This window comes from Halichoerus grypus, chromosome 11 (genome assembly GCF_964656455.1).
Source record: "Halichoerus grypus chromosome 11, mHalGry1.hap1.1, whole genome shotgun sequence".
Taxonomy (NCBI): Eukaryota; Metazoa; Chordata; class Mammalia; order Carnivora; family Phocidae; genus Halichoerus; species Halichoerus grypus.
This window is the reverse complement of record NC_135722.1, coordinates 78,581,294-78,590,513: the sequence shown is the minus strand read 5'-3', so window position 1 is coordinate 78,590,513 and position 9,220 is coordinate 78,581,294.

The window sequence follows — 9,220 nt, the reverse complement described above, 5'->3', positions numbered from 1 at the left end:
CCTATACTCTGAAGAGTTTTGATCAAGAAAGGATGCTGTACTTTGTCAAATGCTTTTTCTGCATCTATTGAGAAGATCATGTGGTTCTTGTTCTTTCTTTTATTAATGTATTGTATCACATTGATTGATTTGTGGATGTTGAACCAACCTTGCAGCCCAGGGATGAATCCCACTTGGTCGTGGTGAATAATCCTTTTAATGTACTGTTGGATCCTATTGGCTAGTATTTTGGTGAGGATTTTTGCATCCATGTTCATCAAGGATATTGGTCTGTAATTCTCCTTTAGGATGGGTCTTTGTCTGGTTTGGGGATCAAGGTAATGGTGGCCTCATAAAACGAGTTTGGAAGTTTCCTTCCAATATATTTTTTGGAACAGTTTCACAAGGATAGGTATTAATTCTTCTTTAAATGTTTGGTAGAATTCCCCTGGGAAGCCATCTGGCCTTGGGCTTTTGTTTGTTGGGAGATTTTTGATGACTGCTTCAATGTCCTTAGTGGTGATAGGTCTGTTCAGGTTTTCTATTTCTTCCTGGTTCAGTTTTGGTAGTTGATACATCTCTAGGAATGCATCCGTTTCTTCCAGGTTATCTAATTTGCTGGCATAGAGTTGCTCATAATATGTTCTTATAATTGTTTGTATTTCTTTGGTGTTGGTTGTGATCTCTCCTCTTTCATTCATGATTTTGTTGATTTGGGTCATTTCTCTTTTCTTTTTGATAGGTCTGGCTAGGGGTTTATCAATCTTGTTAATTCTTTCAAAGAACCAGCTCCTAGTGTTGTTGATCTGTTCTACTGTTCTTTTGGTTTCTATTTCATTGATTTCTGCTCTGATCTTTATTATTTCTCTTCTCCTGCTGGGTTTAGGCTTCATTTGCTGTTCTTTCTCCAGCTCCTTTAGGTGTAGGGTTAGGTTGTGTATTTGAGACCTTTCTTGTTTCTTGAGAAAGGCTTGTATTGCTATATAGTTTCCTCTTAGGACTGCCTTTGCTGCATCCCAAAGATTTTGAACAGTTCTGTTTTCATTTTCATTTGTTTCCATGAATTTTTTTAATTCTTCTTTAATTTCCTGGTTGACCCATTCATTCTTTAGTAGGATGCTCTTTAGCCTCCATGTATTTGAGTTCTTTCCGACTTTCCTCTTGTGATTGAGTTCTAGTTTCAAAGCATTGTGGTCTAAAAATATGCAGAGAATAATCCTAATCTTTTGGTACTGGTTGAGACATTTGTGACCTAGGATGCGATCTATGTTGGAGAATGTTCCATGGGCACTAGAGAAGAATGTTTTTTCTGTTGCTTTGGGTTGGAACGTTCTCAATATATCTATGAAGTCCATCTGGTCCAGTGTGTCATTTAAGGCCTTTATTTCCTTGTTGATCTTTTGCTTAGATGATCTGTCCATTTCAGTGAGGGGGGTGTTAAAGTCCCCCACTATTATTGTATTGTTGTCAATGTGTTTCTTTGCTTTTATTATTAATTGCCTTATATAATTGGCTGTTCCCATGTTAGGGGCATAGATACTTAGAACTGTTAGATCTTCTTGTTGGATAGACCCTTTAAGTATGATATAGTGTCCTTCCTCATCTCTTATTACAGTCTTTCGTTTAAAAGCTAATTTGTCTGATATAAGAATTGCCACCCCAGCTTTCTTTTGGTGTCCATTAGCATGGTAAATGGTTTTCCAGCCCTTCACTTTCAATCTGGGGGTGTCTTTGGGCCTAAAATGAGTCTCTTGCAGACAGCATATCAATGGGTCTTGTTTTCTTATCCAATCTGATAGCCTGTGTCATTTGATTGGGGCATTTAGCCCATTTGCATTCAGGGTAACTATTGAAAGATAGGAATTTAGTGCCATTGTCTTGCCTGTAAGGTGAATGTTACTGTATATTGTCTGTGTTCCTTTCTGGTCTATGTTGCTCTCTCTTTGCTTAGAGGACCCCTTTCAATATTTCTTGTAGGGTGGTTTCGTGTTTGCAAATTCCTTTAGTTTGTGTTTGTCCTGGAAGCTTTTTATCTCTCCTTCAATTTTCAATGACAGCCTAGCTGGATATAGTATTCTTGGCTGCATATTTTTCTCATTTAGTGCTCTGAATATGTCCTGCCAGTCCTTTCTGGCCTGCCAGGTCTCTGTGGATAGGTCTGTTGCCAATCTAATGTTTCTACCATTGTAGGTGACAGATCTCTTCTCCCGAGCTGCTTTCAGGATTTTCTCTTTGTCTCTGAGACTTGAAAGTTTTACTATTAGATGTCGGGGTGTTGACCTATTTTTATTGATTTTGAGAGGGGTTCTCTGTGCCTCCTGGATTTTGATGCCTGTTTCCTTCCCCAAATTAGGGTAGTTCTCTGCTATAATTTGCTCCAATATACCTTCTGCCCCTCTCTCTCTTTCTTCTTCTTCTAGGATCCCAATTATTCTAACGTTGTTTTGTCTTATGGTATTGCTTATCTCTCGAATTCTGCCCTCATGATCCAGTACTTGTTTATCTCTCTTTTTCTCAGCTTCTTTTTTTTCTATCATTTGGTCTTGTATTTCACTGATTCTCTCTTCTGCCTCATTTATCTTAGCAGTTAGCGCCCCCATTTTTGATTGCACCTCATTAATAGCCTTTTTGATTTTGACTTGGTTAGATTTTAGTTCTTTTATTTCTCCAGAAAGGGTTTCTCTAATAACTTCCATGCTTTTTTCAAGCCCAGCTAGTATCTTTGAAATCATCATTCTGAACTCTAGTTCTGACATTGTACTAATGTCTGTACTGATTAGGTCCCTGGCAGTTGGTGTTGCCTCTTGTTCTTTTTGTTGAGGTGATTTTTTCCATCTTGTCATTTTGTCCAGAGGAGAATAGATGAATGAAAGAACAAAATGCTAACAGGGTACCAACATCGCCAGAAAATATACTCCAAACAAATCAGAAAAGACCTGAAACTGGGGGAAAAGAAAGGGAAAGAAAGAAAAAGAAAAAGAAAAAGATAAAAACAAGAAAAAACAAAACAAAACAGAATATGATCAAATATGATCAGGCTGGTGCATAGATCAGTGTCACACACTAGATTTTGAGCGATTTTGGTCTGTTAGAAAAAAGTGCCTCCCAAAATTTTGAAGAAAGAGAAACTTATATATGTTCAAAAATAAGGGTTAATATGATGAAGGGATGGATTATGACTGTAAAGATGAAAATTATAAAAGATTTTATAAAAGGAATTGATAGGTTGGTTGAAAAAAGAAAGAAGAGGATTTAAAAAAAAAAAGGAAGAGAATGTGATTAGGCAGGAGACTAGAACAAAGCCATACACTAGAGATTTAGGGTATATTTTGATATGGTAGAAGAAACTGTATCTCAGAATTTTAAAGAGTGAACAACTTATATATATATGCCAAAAATAAGGGTAACTACTATGAAGGGATAGAATATGACTCTAAAAATGAAAAATAAAAGGGATTGATAAGATGGTTGAAAAAGGGAAAAAGAAAAATTCAAAAAAAAGAAAAAAAAGACAGTTAAAAAAAATTAACTTTGAAAGTCTAAAGAATCATGGTAAAAAAGTCATGAATTCTATGTGCAGTATTGCCCTAGCACAGAAGTTCTGCCGTTCTCATTGATCAGTAAACTTGGTCTTGGCTGGCTGTTCTTGTTGATCTTCTGGGGAAGGGGCCTGTTGCCGTGGTTCCCAAATGTCTTTGCCAGAGGTGGAATTGCCCTGCCCTTGCCGGTCTGAGCTAAGTAATCTGCTCGGGTTTGCTCTCGGGAGCTTTTGTTCCCTGCAAGCTTTCCATACAGCTTTGGAGGATGAGAGTGAAAATGGCAGCCACCCAATCTCCCCCACAAGGAGCCGAGAACTCGGGGACCCCACTCCTCAGTGCGCCCCCAGAGAAAAGCAGTCAGTCACTTCCATCTCCCCAGTCTCTGGCTGCACTCCGTGCTCACCTGGCCTGTGACCGAGCTCTTCTATCTCTGGCACACGACCCCATGTGGAGTCTCCAAACCCAGCAGATCCCTGCGGTGCGCTCTGGCACTGCTCCTCCCAGGGGAGGAAGGGGAGTCTCCCTGGATCTGCCGCTTATTAGGCCCCTGCTGGAGGAGCAGTGGCCCGACTGTGCCACGGATCACAGTTTATGGCAACCCCGAGCAGAGAGTCCGCTCCTCGGCTCTGTCTCTGCTGCCGGGTTCCCTGCTCCGATACCTGGGAACTCTGCCACACCCAGGCACCCCCGGTCTTTCTGTGATCCTGATGGTCCTGAGACCACACTGTCCCAGCAAGGGTCCCCACCCACCAACCCCCCGCTTAGCCACTGGAGTAACGTCCCTCAGTGGAGCAGATTTCTAAAAGTTCCGATTTTGTGCTCAGCTGCTCTATCACTTGCCAGAAGCAGCCAACAGAGGCCCCCCCTGCCGTCTATCCTCCCGAATATTGCCTCAGATTCCCTTCTCCACATGTCCTACCTTCCAGAAAGTGGTCGCCTTTCTGTTCAGAGAGTTGTTGCTATTCTTTTCTTCGATCTCCTGTTGAGTTCGTAGGTGTTCAGAATGGTTTGATCCCTATCCAGATGAATTCCTGGGACCAGATGAAATCCAGGTCTCCTACACCTCTGCCATCTTGCTCCGCCCTCCTCTTTTTCCTTTTCTTTCCCTCCCTTCCTTCCTTCCTTTCCTTCCCCTCCCTCCCTCCCTTCCTCCCTTCCTTCCTTCTTTCCTTCCTCTTTTTTTTTCCTGATTGCTGTGGCTAGGACTTCCAGTACTATGTTGAATTAAAGTAGTGAGAGTGAGCATTCTTGCTTTGTTCCTGATCTTAGAAGAGAAGCTTTCAGGTTTTCTCCATTGAGTATGATGTTAGCTGCGGGCTTGTCAAAAATGGCCTTATTATGTTGATGTACATTCCACCTATACCTACTTTGTTGAGAGTTTTTATATAAGTGGATGTTGAATTCTGTCAAATAATTTTTTGCAAGTATTGAGGTAATAATACAATTTTTCTCCTTCATTTTGTTAATGTGGTGTATCATGTTGATTGACCTGCAGATGTTGAGCCATCATTGCATTCGTGAAATAAATCCTATTTGATCATGGTGTGTAATCTTTTAATGTATTGTTGAAATAGGTTTGCTAATATTTTGTTGAGGATTTTTGAATCTATGTTTATCAGAGATGTGGCCTTTAATCTTCTTTTCTTGTGGCATTCTTGTTTGCTTTTGGTCAGGGTAATGCTGGCTTCATAAAATAAGTTTGGAAGTGTTCCTTTTCCTTCTATTTTTTTTATTAAATTCAATTAGTCAACTTATAGTACATCATTAGTTTCAGATGTAGTGTTCAATAACTTACCAGTTACATATCCCTTCTATTTTTTATGAAGAGTTTGAGAAGGATTGGTATTAACTCTTTTTTGAATGTTTGGTAGAATTCACTAGTGAGGTCATCTGGTCCTGGACCATATTTTGTAGTGAGTTCTAAAATATTGATCAATCTCTTTACTAAAAAATGGTCTGTTCAAATTACGATTTCTCCATGATTCAGTCTTGGAAGATTCTGTGTTTCTAGGAATTTATCCATTTGTTGATGTATAATTTCTTGTAGTAGTCTCTTACAATCTTTTTAATTTCTGTAATATCAGTTTTAATGTCTCTCCTTTTATTTCTGATTTTATTTATTTGTATCTATTTATTTGAACCGTCTTTTTGTTCTTGCTTAGTCTAGCTAAAGGCTTGTTAATTTTGTTTGTCTTTTCAAGAACTAGTTCTCAGTTTCATTGTTCTATTGTCTTTTTAGTCTCTATTTTATATATTTTTCTCAGATTTTTGTTATTTCTTTCTTTCTACTAACTTCAGGTTTTATTTGTTTTGGTTTTTGAGGTACAATGTTAGGTTGTTTATTTGACATTTTTCTTGTTTCTTGAGGTCAGCCGTTTATCACTATGACTTTTCCTCTTATAACTGCCTTTGCTTCATCCCATATATTTTCTACTTCCATTTTTATTTGTCTCAAGGTGTTTTTTAATCTCACTTTCAATTTATTCATTGGCCCATTGGTTATTTAGTAGCATGTTGTTTAGTCTGTACATATTCATGAATTATCTGGTTTTTTTCTTGAAATTGATTTCTAGTTTTATACCATTACAGGTGGAAAAAATGCTTGATATGATTTTAGTCTTCTTAAATTATTTATGGCTTGTTTTGTAGCTTAACATATGATCTATCCTTGAGAATGCTCCATGTGTATTTGAGAAGAATGTGTTCTGTTGCTTTTGAATAAATGTTCTATGTATGTTCTGTTAAGTCTAACTGGTCTAATATGTCATTTAGAGTAAATGTTTCCTCATTGAATTTCTTTCTAAATGATCTGGCCTTTGATGTAAGTGGGTATTAAAGTCTCCTTTTATTATTTTACTGCTATCTATTTCTCCCTTTAGGTCTGTTAATATTTGCTTTATATATTTAGGTGCCCCTATTTTGGGTGCATAAAGTTTATTTTTTTTCTAATATAAGTATAGCTACCCCAGCTTTCTTTTGATTTCCATTTGTTTGGAATATCTTTTTCTGTCCCTTCATTCTGTAAATGTCCACACATGTGAAGTGGGTCTCTTTTAGGAAGCACATAGATGAGTCTTATATATTTATTCATCCAGCCACTCTATCTTTTGTTTGGAGAATTTAATACATTTACATTTAAAGTAATTCTTAATAGGTATGTACTTATTGCCATTCTGTTAATCATTTACTGGTTGTTTTGTAGTTCCTCTGTTTCCTTCTCTTGCTCTCTTCTTTTATGCTTGATGGCTTTCTTTAAGGGTATGCTTAGATTTCTTTCTCATTATGTTTTGTGTATCTACCATAGGTTTTTGCTTGGTGTTTACCATGAGGCTTACATATAACAATTTACATTTGTAACTACTTTAAGTTGTTAACAGCTTAAGTGTGAATGCATTCTAAAGCTCTACATTTTTATTCCCCCCCCCATGTTTTGTTTTGATGTCATATTTTACATCTTTTAATATTGTGTATTCCTTAACTAATTATTGTAGTAACCTTCATTTTTACTAATTTTTGCTTTTAAACTTTATACTAGCTTTCTAAATGATTAATCCACTACCTTTACTATATATTTACTTTTAACAGTGAAATTGATACTTTCATATGTTTTCTTGTTACTAATTACTGCCCTTTCTTTTCAGCTTAAATAATTCCTTTTAATGTTTCTTGTAAGGCTTGTGTAGTGGTGATGAATTCCTTTCACTTTTGTTTGCCTGGAAAAAATTTTACCTGTCATTCCTGAATGATAACTTTGAATATGTAATGCTACTTCTTTCTGGCCTGCAAAGTTTCTACTAAAATGTCTGGCAATCATGTTACAGGAGTTTCCTGGTCTGTAACAATTTGTTTTACTCTTGGTGCTTTTAAAATTCTCTCCTTATTTTTAATTTTTCACATTTTAATTATACTGCATCTTGATGTGGGTCTCATTAGGTTCATCTAATTTGGAATTTTCTGGGCTTCCTAGGTCTAGATATGTGTCTAGATATGTCTAGATATGTGTCTCCAGGTTAGAGAATTTTAGTGCCATTAATTCTTCAATAATTTTTTCTGCCACTTTCTCTCTCTCCTCTGCTTCTGGGAGTCCTATAATGTGAATGTTAGTCCATTTGATGTTCCACAAGTCCCTTAAGCTACCTTCACTCTTTTTCCTCCTTTTTTTTTTTTTCTTTTCACTGCTCTGATTGGGTGAGTCCCTCATCTCTGTCTCTGAGTTTACTATTTTTTTTTTCTGTTTCACCTAGTCTGCTGTTGAATCCCTCTAGTGTATTTTTTTCAGTTTAATTATTGTGTTCTTGCATTCTGTGGCTTCTTTCCCATATTTTCTATCTCATTGAAGTTCTCACTATGTTCATCCATTCTTCCTTGAGTGCAGTGAGCATCTTTTGGACCATTACTTTCAACCTTTTATTAAGTTTTTGTTTGTTTGTTTACTTGCTTGTTTTAGATTTTATCATGTTATTTCATTTGAAACATATCCCCCTGTTTCTTCACTTTGCTTAACTCTTTGTGTTGGTTTCTTTGCATTAGATGACACAGCCCTTACTCCCAGTCTTGAAAGATTGATCTTATATGCATGATATAAACCTTATTGTTTAATCACATTCTAGATCTTAGTTGACTCTAAAACCTTTGTGATTGATCAAGCAGCCTATTTTATTTTTAATAGCTTCCAGTACATTTGATCCTTAACAACATGGGTTTGAACTGTGTGGGTCCATTTATATGAAGATTTTTTTCAGTAAATATATTGGGAAAATTTTTGGAGATTTTTTGATAATTTTGAAAAATTTAAAGATGAATCGTGTTGCTTAGAAATATCAAAAAAAAAAATTTAGGTATGTCATAAATTCATAAAATATATGTAGATACCATCTATTTTATCATAGTAAAATAGACACTAAACTACTATAAAATATACACTGTTAATATTAACATTTTACATATATTCTATATATAAAAATATATACCATTAATATTAATATATGCATCCACAATATTATAACTATGAACTTAATATTAATATTATAAAATATACACTAATCTATCATAAAAAGTTAAAAATTATCAAAACTTATGCACACAAACACTTACAGACCATACATAGCAGCATTCCCATTTAAGAGAAATGTAAACAAATGTAGGGATGCAGTATTCAGTCATAACTGCTTAAGATTAACTATAGTACATACTGTTCTACTGTAATAATTTTGCAGCCACCTCCTGTTGCTATTTTAATGAGCTCAAGTGTTGCAAGTAATGACTTAAAACACCATGTAACACTAATCATCTCCATGTAAAGTTTGTATCACAGTAAAAAAGTGATCTCTTGTGTGGTTCTCAATATTAGTAGTTAAGTTTTGAGGGAGTCAAAACTATGCATGAATATTTACACAAGGGGTCCACACCCCTAAACCCTATGTTGTTCGAGTCAATTGTAGTTGAGTGTGTGCAAGACCATCAGTGTCCTGAAGAGGAGGATTCTCAATCAGAACCTAAATCAGGCTGATTCAAAGCCATACTCTCAGGCAACAACCTTTAAAGTACCTGTGGGACTGCAAGTGTAGGCCTGCTGGCCCCCAGAGCCAAACAGTCTGAAGGTGTTCCCTGGGCAGTAGTGGCAAAAAAAAAGGGGCACCAGATGAGTATACAAGCTCCTTTCTTAGAGATACTAGTGAGCTATAGTAAAGTAGAAAAAAAAC